We start from the raw sequence: 11,608 nt of genomic DNA, 5'->3' as shown, positions 1-11,608 counted from the left end.
TGTGTGTGTGTGTTTGTGTAAGTTTTGGCGTGTGTGTTATAGTTTTCGTGTGTGTGTAAGTTTTTGTGTGTGTTTGTAAGTTTTTGTGTGTTTGTGTAATTTTTTGTGTGTGTGTAAGTTTTTGTGTGCATGTATGGGGACCGGGGGAGGACCTTTGGGGTCCAGGGAGGGCTTTTGGGGATCCGGGGGCTCTTGAGGATTGAGTGGTCTTTTGGGAGCCCGGGGGACCTTTGGGGACCGGGGGATGGGCCTTGGGGAGCCCAGTGGACCTTTGGGGACGGGGGGTGGACCTTTGGGGGCCCGGGGGACCCTTGGGGGCCGGTTGGCCCTTTGGGAGCCCGGGGGACCTTTGAGGACCAGGGGAGGGCCTTTGGAGGTCTGAGGAGGGCGTTTGGGGGATAATATTTCGAAATTTTTACTTTTTAGTTTACTTTTTTTTGCGGCGAATCCCTGTGGCGCATCCTGTGGCGCTTTCCTGCGATGCCTCCCTGCGGCGCACCCCCCGCGGCACTTTCCTGACCCGAGGCGCATCCCTGCGGCACATCCCCATGCGGCGCATTCCTGGCCCACGGCGCAGCCCGGCGTCATTTCGCGGGTCCGGGGGACGTGTGGGGGCCGGGGGAGGGCCTTTGGGGACCCAGGGAGGACCTTGGGGGCACCGGGAGGGCCTTGGGGGGTCCGGGGGGGCAGTTGGGGGCCTGGGGGACATTTGGGGACCGGTGGAGGGCCTTTGGGACCCCGTTGGTCTTTTGGGAGCTCGATGGGCCTTTGGGGGGCCCGGGGAGGGCCTTTGGGGGTCTGGGTGGGCCTTTGGGGGCGCCGGTGGCCCTTTGGGAGCTTGGGGGACCTTTGAGGACCGGGGGCTTCCTTCGGGGTTGGGGTGGAGGATCGGAACCCTTTGGGGTTGGGGTAGAGGACCTCACAACACTGTTCAAATGAAACTTGTGTATTATAACGACCACAGAGTTTCACCATTAAATTCTCTTCTAAAATCTCTTCAAAAATCATATTTTAAAATGTCTCTAACTGTTTCTCAGAAATAGTTCCATAAACTGTCTAAAACAGTTTCGCCCAAATAGTCCCTAAATGTAATTTCAGCGTGTTCCTTTTGTTTTTGGCTTCTCTGCGCTAATGCATTTCAAATTAATTAGAAACCTGATTCCCGCGCTAAAACAATTCATCGCTAAGATGTTTCTTGGAGAATTGTTTCCATGGCGTTTGGTTATTAATATCCTTTGGAGTTCGACCAAAAGAGTTGTTTCCGAGGCAAAGACATTAATGACTTGGATCTGTTCTTGGAGAAATGTTTCTAGGCGAAAATTTTTAAAGTCTGACAGATGATGTCATTGGTTGATTGATCTGTCAAGAAAGGGAAAATTAATTTGTTGTTTCTAATGGGAATTATTGATTCACGATAGGTGAATTGAGGTCGACAGCACAGGTGTTTGACATTCGCTGAGAGCGTGCACTTACAACAACAACAACATCGACCTTGGAAAAAAGAGGTCATTGACCGATTACGCAATCATTCTCCCTGGGGATTCCATGCCCATATTTGGTGCCTTGTCACGACTGACATTACCACGTGTTCTCCCTAGGGACTCTATGCCAATATTTGGTGCCCCGTTCGGAGTTATAGGGTCACTTCTACTGATACATCAAAAGAATCGGATTTTTATGCTGATTTCAAATATTTAAGTTTCATCAAGTTAAGCTCTACCTATCAAAAGTTACGCGCCTGAGAAAATTTGCCTGATCTTCTAAAAAAAAGGGGAAAAAAAGTCATAGAACCTTAAAATCACACCATCAGATTTAACGCATCAGAGAACGCTACTGTAGAGGTTTCAAGCTCCTATCTGCAAAAATGTAGAATTTGTTGGTATTTTTTTTTTTTTTTGCCAGAAGAAAGATCAAGGATGCATGTTGATTTGGTTTTTTTTTTGTTGTTTTTTTCCCCAAGGGTGATCGTATCGACCCAGTGGTCCTAGGATATCGCGCATGGGTTCATTCGAACGGAAATTAAAAGTTCTAGTGCTCTTTTTAAGTGACCCCAAAAAAATGAAGGGCAACATGGCCCCCTCCCACGCTCATTTTTTCCCAAAGTCACCCGATCAAAGTTTTGAGATAGCCATTTAGTTCAGCATGGTCGAAAAATACAATAACTATGTCTTTGAGGATGACTGAATCCCCCACAGTCCCTGGGGAAACGGCTATAAGTTATGAACTTTACCCAATGTTTACATATAGTATACTGGTTATTCAGAAGTATACAGACATTTTCAGAGGGAATTTTTTCTGGTAGTGGGGGGGGGAGGTCGGAGATTGCGTGAGAGGATCTCTCCATGGAGAAAGTTTTCATGGAGGAAGGGATATTGCTATGAAGGGGGTGCCAAATTCCCCAGCATTATTTTAAAAAACGATCAAAAATTAAATTAAAATAAACAAGTTTTTCAACTGAAAGTAAGGAGCAACATCAAAAATTAAAACAAACAGAGATTTTTACTCATATGATTGGGTTCGCCCCCTAGTCAATACCTCGGTCTTTACGTTAATTTTTTTTAATACTTTCATCAGAGCTATTTATTGTAATTAGCGGCCTTTGTGATTAAGGGGTCATTCTTACGGAACTGGAACAAAATTTGAACTTAAGCGTAAAGAGCGTGGTATTGACTAGGAGGGAACCCCCCAATATACGTATTAAAAATTATATGAATATAAAAGTTCGTTATGTAAGTTAATCCGCAAGTTACGTATATTTATTATTAATAAATACGTTCGTAAATAAAATTAAACAACTTTCGAGAAAGCCATTTAACCAAAAACAGTAAATTTAATATGAAAATTTTGTTTTAATTATTCATGTACGGTGAGCCAAAATCAAAACCTGCATTAATTCAAAAACGTTCAGAAATGAAATAAAAAACAAGTTGTTTTTAACTGAAAGTAAGGAGTGGCATTAAAACTTAAAACGAACAGAAATTATTCTGTATATGAAAGTGCTGTTCCCTCCTCATCCCCTCGCTCTTTACGCTAAAGTTTGACTCTTTCTCACAACTCTATTTTTCAAAAAAATCCAAACTTTAGCGTAAAGAGTGAGGCCCTGAGGAGGTGACAGCCCCTTTCGTATACAGGATAATTTCTGTTCGTTTTAAGTTTTAATGTCGCTCCTTACTTTCAGTTAAAAAAAACTTGTTTTTTTTTCTATTTAATAGAAAAAAGGGTTACACATTTTTTTATCTCTCTAATTAAAATCATTTCTTTTCTGAAAAAAAGCTGAAAACTGAAATTAGTCAATAATAAGATAACTGTCCACATAAATTACCCAGAAAATGAATTGGGAGACTAAATTCATTAAATATTACACTTAAAGAAGAAAACAACTGAAGCAAAGAGAGAGTATTTTAATAAATGTCTGAAACCTTCCTAGAAACAAAATTTACATAGCAATAATTAAATTGGAAAAATAAAGAACAGATAATAAAAGAATACAAACCGTAAAGAGCTGATATGCTAGGAAATCAGAATTTATTTATAAAATAAAAATATTAATGTGATCAAGACGTTATAAATAAAAAAAAAATCAGTACCTAACACAATAAATATTGTGCCCCAATAAGTATTTGTTTTCACAATATAAATTAGGAACCTAATTGGAAAGTAAGCCCTTCACATCTGTGATTTTTCATTCCTCTCTGGTTCTGTGAGTAGAAAGTATCAGGACACCTGGGCCCTCCAACTTGTTCAGCTCGTTCTTACACCCGTCAACTCCTGACAAGCCCCATATCTTGTACAATTATGGAATACCACAATATTGTGCACGAGTCAGTATTTTTTTGCAACTCTTTTCAAATCATCCACAAATGACTATTCTAGCCTTCTGAGAGGCTTCAAAATGATAGCACCATACTTCCTTGCTTCAAAAATTTCAAGACATAGAGCACATCGAACATTCATGATAGTTGATTTAGATATGCTATTTTAAAAAGACGATTACTTTTATCATGATTTTCTTCTTTTTAATGCTTGCTTTCCCGAAACTGCAGTCGGAAAACTTTCAATTTGAGCTATAAAACCTATTTAGTTGTATTGGGAAACAAAGACGAGGGTCTAGCTTTTTCGTTGGTTGGAGGAGGGGTCACAACACCACACTTATGTTTGGTAATATCAGTTTATCCTAAGTTTAATTCCATTATTCAATGCAATCTCTGTTCAGTGTGGTTTCTTTTCTTCATTTACTGTAATTTCTAATCATTTCCTGTTTGCCAACTCATAAAAGCTAATTTTCGCTTGTTTCAGATTTTAACAGAATTCAACAAATGAAAATACAGAGAGAAAAACGGTATAATGTTTAAACTAAGCAGAGGAACCAAAAAAAGGAGCAAGAAGAAACAAGAAACACGAGGGGCAGGGAAAGGATAGCCTTTTCTGTTCAACATCTTCTAAGTTTTGCTCATTCTCAGTTTAATCACTCTTAGGTGTACATAAAAACCTTACCTTTGAAGGTAATTTTAAAACAAATAGTTATAAAGTCTAATCGTGGATAGATAGTATCTTGAGGTTGGGATCAAATAGTAAACCCCTCACTAAACCTTAAAAGAGATTCTAGATAGATCCTAAGGAAATATAATTATTTATGGCAATAAGGAGCTTCTAATAGTTGCACAAGCAAAACATTTTGGGTTTCATTCACTAAGGAAAAATGCAAGTGATATGTGTCACCCTGTTGGCACGATGGAAAATAGCAACATTTTCTCTTGCCATAAATAAATGTCTAATGAGAACGAAAACAAGAAGTTTGTTTATTTTTTATTATTTTTATTATTAGGATTTTTGTTAATTAAAGTTTGTTTTTGTTCCACTGCTTTGTTTAACATTATACCCATTTTCTCTCTTAATATTTTCAATTATTAAATTCTGCAATGGAAAGGGAGTGTAGTCTAGGAAATTATTTACATTTTTGAATTATTCTCACTTTTCAATGAAACGAAATGATTTTTGATTATGATAATAGGAAAAAACAAGATGGTAAGAAAGTTGCCACAACAACCCTACAAAACAAAAAGCAGCGCTTGGTAGTGGAAAGAAGAATAGATTTACTTCCGGGGCCTATTCACGGCTATCTGTTCATATGGTTCTGTATTAATAAATTTTGTAAGAGTGGATCTACATAAACTAAATACAAAAATACTAAAATTTTGGTATTAAACACTATGCTTCTAAGCTCGTTGCTCTACCCTTTTCTTATTTACCGACTTTTGGTTTCCACTCGAAGAACTACACTTGAAGTGATGCAACATCCATGGAGATTTAAATTTGTTATTCAGAAGCAAGGGGGTCATTCAGTAGGAATGACTGGAGCAAGGCATGCGTGCCAGAATTTAGTCTGAGAGGGGAATTTGTTAAAACCACCCTCAGTGAACTAGGTATATGTCACGAAAAATATGAGTGAAATCTAGAATCTGGATATTTAACGGGGAGGCTTGGCCAAAAGGCCCCCCTGCCCGCTATTAGTTTGTATATTGTAAGAGCCTGGTGTAAAAAAAAGCCACTCTTAATCATAGGTAGCGCAATAGCGCTGCCTAAGTAAAGAACGGTGTTGGCATAATGTATTATTTTTTTTTTCCTTTAGACCAGAGCACTTCGTATCGAATGAGTTGTCGTAGAAACTTCGAAAAGGGCTCATTCGATTGGAAACTGGAGTGGCTAGTGCCCTTTTTAATAGCCAAAAGTGATTGGAAGGCAATGAACACCCCTTCCACGCCCACCATTTCCCCAAACACATCCAATCAAAATTTCGAGATAGTCATTTTGCTCAACGTAGTTGAAAGATCTGAAAATTATGTCTTTGAGGAGGACACTCCCTCCACAGCCCTCAGGGCAAAAGTTGTAAGTTATGCCCTGGGGGGCATATAAGGTTTTTATAGAAAGCGTTGTCGTAGAAACTTCAAAAAGGGCTCGTTCGATTGGAAATTCAAATGGCTAGTGGTCTTTTTAATATTCGAAAATGATTGGATGGTAAATAACCCCCTCTCACGCCCACCATTTACCCAAACACATTCAATCAAATTTTGAGATAGACATTTTGTTCAACGTAGTTGAAAGGTCAGAAAATTATTTCTTTGAGGATGACACTCCCCCCAAAGCCCTCAGGGCAAGGGTTGTAAGTTATACCCTGGGGGCGTATAATGTTCTTATAAAAAGCGTTGTCGTACAAACTTCAAAAAGGGCTCACTCGATTAGATAGGGCTTTAGATAGATATTAGATATAGATATAGGATTAGATAGATATTGAAAGGGCTAGTGCCTTTTTTAATAGTTGAAAGTAATTGTGGCAACTAATAGGGCAACTAACCCCCCTCGTATGCCCACCTTTTCCCCAAACACATGCAATCAAAATTTTGAGACAGACATTTTGCTCAAAGTAGTTAAAGGTTCTGGAAATTAGGTCGTTGAGGAATGAAGGCAATGAACACCCCTTCCACGCCCACCATTTTCCCAAACACATCCAGTCAAAATTTTGTGATAGTAATTTTGTTCAACGTAGTTAAAAGATCTGAAAATTATGTTTTTGAGGAGGATACTCTCCCCACAGCCCTCAGGGCAAAGGTTGTAAGTTATGCCCTGGGGGCATATAAGGTTTTTATAGAAAGCGCTGTCGTAAAAACTTCAAAAAGGGCTCACTCGATTGGAAATTGAAAGGGCTAGTGGCCTTTTTAATAGTTGAAAGTAATTGCAGGGCAACTAATCTCCCTCTTGCGCCCACCATTTAAGTTTTTTAAAGGGCCATAAGTAGAAGGGCCTTATTGAGTCGTGACATTACCACGTGGTTTATGGTTTTCTCACTGAGAATGAAAAAACAGAATTTTTCTCACTTGGAAAAACAGGAATTTTCTCACATTTATGTCTGTTTTCATGGATGGTTATGTGTGTTGGTCGATTTATTTGATGTTTTTCATGGATGTTTAATGGTTTTTGTCAGTGAGAATGGAAAAACAGGAACTTTGTCACATTTATTTGATGTTTTTATGGATTTTGTCAGTGAGAATTTGAAAAAACAGGAACTTTCTCACTGAGAAAACCATAAACCACGTGGTCCTGTTAGCATTTTTAATGCTGACAGGGCACCAAATATGGGCATGGAATCCCCTGGGAAATTGATTACGTAATCGATTGGGAATTTGGAACACCTGTGCTGTCAGTCATTAATCAAATTGTTTCCAGGCAAAGTTTAATAATGTCTGATAGGTACTGTCAACATTTCTCCAGAAATAGATCCAAGTCATTAATGTCTTTGCCTCGGAAACAACTCTTTTGGTCGAACTCAAAAGATATTAATAACCAAACGCCATGGAAACAGTTCTCCAAGAAACATCTTAGCGATGAATTGTTTTAGCGCGGGAATCAGGTTTCTTATTAATTTGAAATGCGTTAGCGCAGAGATGTCAAAAACCAAAGGAACACGCTGAAATTACGTTTAGGGATTATTTGGGCGAAACTGTTTTAGACAGGTTACGGAATTATTTCGGCGAAATAGTTAGAGACATTCTAAAAGATGATTATAGAAGAGAATTTGAGGGTGAAACTCTGTGGTCGTTATAATACACAAGTTTCATTTGAACAGTGTCGTGAGGTCCTCTACCCAACCCCAAAGGGTTCCGATCCCCACCACCCCAACCCCGAAGGAAGCGCTTGGTCCTCAAAGGTCCCCCAAGCTTCCAAAGAGCCCCAGCCCACAAAACACCCACCACAGACCCTCCAAGGCCCACCCCGGGGCCTCAACGGCCCCCCCGACCTCCCAAGGTCCCCCGGACCCCAAACGCTCTCCTCAGACCCCAAATGCCCTCCCCTGGTCCTCAAGGGCCCCCCAGACCCCCAAAGGGCCCCCGGACCCCAAACGCACTCCTCAGACCCCAAAGGCCCTCCCCCATTCCTCACCGGTCCCCCGGGCCCGAGAAGCACCGTGGGCCAGGGATGTGCCACATGAGGATGTGCTGCAGGGGGATTTGCCACGAGTCAAGGGGAACGATGCGGGGATGTACCACAGGGAGGCATTACAGGGACGTGCTGCAGGAATGTATCGCAAGAATGCACCGCAGAAATGCGCCAGTAGAGGAGGGGGTGCTACTCCGACGCCCACAATACCCCTTCGAATCCCGATCCGGACACTTTTTTTACAAATTCCGACGCCCACACCAAATCCGGGCATAGAGTCATTAGTGAGAATGATTGCGTAATCGGTCAATGACCTCTTTTTCCAAGGTCGATTTATTTGATGTTTCTATGTGTAATAGCTCCGGGGCGAAGGGTGCACCTGCGCATTGAATTCTAACGGGAACAATGTTATTGATCTAGGAATCGAAGGGGAAGTGAATTTCTGAGAAATTGATTGCGTAATCGAAGGAGAAGTGAATTTCCGTGAAATTGATTTACGTAATCGAAGGGGAAATTATTGATTCACGAAGGGGAAATTATGAAACATTAAGGCTTCTTTAACATTTTGAATTTCTTTCGTTTAAATGCAAGAGTTGGAATATTTCAGTTATGTTTGTTTTTGGTTTACCTTGTCACAGTTATATTTTCTTGATTTTTTTAAGGTTCATTTTGAATTTCCTTCGTTGAAATGCAAGAGTTGGAATATTTCAGAAGTGTTTGGTTGAGGTTTACCTTGTCACAGTTACATTCTCATGATTTTTCAAAGTTTATTTTGAATTTCTTTATGTGAAAAGCAAGATTTGGACTATTTCAGTAGTGGTTGGTTGCGGTTTACCTTGTCACAGTTACATCTTTCTTGATTTTTCAAAGTTCATTTTGAATTTCTTTCGTTGAAATGCAAGAGTTGGAATATTTCAGTAGCGTTTGGTTGTGGTTTACCTTGTCACAGTTACATTTTCTTGATTTTTCAAAAGTTCATTTTGAATTTCTTTTGTTGAAATGCAAGAGTTGGAATATTTCAGTAGTGTTTTGTTGTGGTTTACCTTGTCACAGTTACATTCTCTTGATTTTTCAAAGTTCATTTTGAATTTCTTTCGTTGAAATGCAAGAGTTGGAATATTTCAGCAGTGTTTGGTTGTGATTAACCTTGTCACAGTTAAATTTTCTTGATTTTTCAAAGTTCATTTCGAATTTCTTTCGTTGAAATGCAAGAGTTGGACTATTTCAGTGGTGGTTGTTCTGGGTTTACCTTGTCACAGTTACATTTTCTTGATTTTTTAAAGTTCATTTTGAATTTCTTTTCGTTGAAATGCAAGAGTTGGAATATTTTCCAGTAGTGTTTGGTTATGGTTTACCTTGTCACAGTTACATTTTCTTGATTTTTCAAAGTTCATTTTGAATTTCTTTCGTTGAAATGCAAGAGTTGGAATATTTCAGTAGTGTTTGGTTGTGGTTTACCTCGTCATCAGTTACATTTTCTTGATTTTTCAAGGTTCATTTTGAATTTCCTTCGTTGAAATGCAAGAGTTGGAATATTTCAGTAGTGTTTGGTTGTGGTTTTCCTTTGTCACAGTTACATTTTCTTGATTTTTCAAAGTTCATTTTGAATTTCTTTCGTTGAAATGCAAGAGTTGGAATATTTCAGTAGTGTTTTGTTGTGGTTTACCTTGTCACAGTTTCATTTTATTGTTTTTTCATTGTTCATTTTGTATTTCTTTCGTTGAAATGCAAGAGCTGGAATATTTCAGTAGCGTTTGGTTGCATGGTCTACCTTGTCACTGTTACATTTTCTTGATTTTTCAAAGTTCATTTTGAATTTCTTTCATTGAAATGCAAGAGTTGGAATATTTCTCAGTAGTGTTTGGTTGTGGTTTACCTTGTCACAGTTACATTTTCTTGATTTTTCAAAGTTCATTTTGAATTTCTTTCGTTGAAATGCAAGAGTTGGAATATTTCAGTAGTGTTTGGTTGTGGTTTACCTTGTCACAGTTACATTTTCTTGATTTTTCAAAGTTCATTTTGAATTTCTTTCGTTGAAATGCAAGAGTTGGAATATTTCAGTAGTGTTTGGTTGTGGTTTACCTTGTCACAGTTAACATCTTCTTGATTTTTCAAGAGTTCATTTTGAATTTCCTTCGTTGAAATGCAAGAGTTGGAATATTTCAGTAGTGTTTGGTTGTGGTTTACCTTGTCACAGTTACATTTTCTTGATTTTTCAAAGTTCATTTCAGAATTTCTTTCGTTGAAATGCAAAGAGTTGGAATACTTCAGTCGTGTTTGGTTGTGGTTTGTCCTTGTCACAGTTACATTTTCTAGATTTTTCAAAGTACTTCTTGAATTTTTTTCGTTGAATTGCAAGAGTTGGAATATTTCAGTAGTGTTTGGTTGTGGTTTAACTTGTCACAGTTACATTTTCTTGATTTTTCAAAGTTCACTTTGAATTTCTTTCGTTGAAATGCAAGAGTTGGAATATTTCAGTTGTGTTTCGTTGTGGTTTACCATGTCACAGTTACATTTTCCTAATTTTTCAAAATACATTTGAAGGTATATAATTGAGATTACTGATGTTGAATCTTTATGCATTTTGTTGTTGGTTATTCTCATGTACCTGTTAACTTCTATTGATTTTTCATACATCATTTGACTTACTTTCACAGATTATAAATATATAGCCCATTTTAGTTACTTTTCATCTTGGGTTAACTTTGTCACACATAAACATTATTGGTTGTTCATTTTTAATTTTTAAATTAAGTCGTTTTATTTAACGTGTTTTAATCTTTCACTTGTGTTTGATTAGTGGTTTACCTTGTCACAGTTACATTTTCTTGATTTTTCAAAGTTCATTTTGAATTTTCTGTTGAAATGCAAGAGTTGGAATATTTCAGTAGTGTTTCGTTGTGGTTTACCCTGTCACAGTTACATTTTTCTGATTCTTCAAAGGACATTTTTATGTGTCTATGTTGAAATGCAAGAGTTGGAATATTGCACGTGTTTTTGGTAGTTGTGGTACGTGCCAGAGTTACATTTTCTTGATTTTTTAAAATTCATTTCGAATTTCTTTCGTTGTATTGCAAGAGTTGGAAGATTTTAGTTGTATCTTGTTGTGTCATACATATTCAAAGTTACATTTTCCTGATTTAAATATGTGCATTTGAATTTCTTTCTGTGAAATTCTATTGTATTTAGATTTCAGTTGTTTGTTGTCGTTCTTTTAATTGTCAAATTTACATTTTCTTGATTTTTCAAAGTTTATTTTTGAATTTTATTCACTGAAAAGCAAGAGTTGGAATATTTCACTAGTGTTTGGTTGTGGTTTACCTTGTCACAGTTACATTTTCTTGATTTTTCAAAGTTCATTTTGAATTTCTTTCGTTGAAATGCAAGAGTTGGAATATTTCAGTAATGTTTGGTTGTGGTTTACCTTGTCACAGTTACATTTTCTTGATTTTTCAAAGTTCATTTTGAATTTCTTTCGCTGAAATGCAAGAGTTGGAATATTTCAGTAGTGTTTGGTTGTGGTTTACCTTGTCACAGTTATATTTTCTTGATTTTTCAAAGTTCATTTTGAATTTCTTTCGTTGAAATGCAAGAGTTGGAATATTTCAGTAGTGTTTGGTTGTGGTTTACCTTGTCACAGTTACATTTTCTTGATTTTTCAAAGTTCATTTTGAAT

The sequence above is a fragment of the Artemia sp. Qi Xiang Cuo genome, chromosome 19 (genome assembly GCF_049724085.1).
Source record: "Artemia sp. Qi Xiang Cuo chromosome 19, ASM4972408v1, whole genome shotgun sequence".
NCBI classification, from domain to species: Eukaryota; Metazoa; Arthropoda; class Branchiopoda; order Anostraca; family Artemiidae; genus Artemia; species Artemia sp. Qi Xiang Cuo.
The sequence above is the reverse complement of the archived record's forward strand: the minus strand, read 5'-3'. Positions refer to the sequence as shown.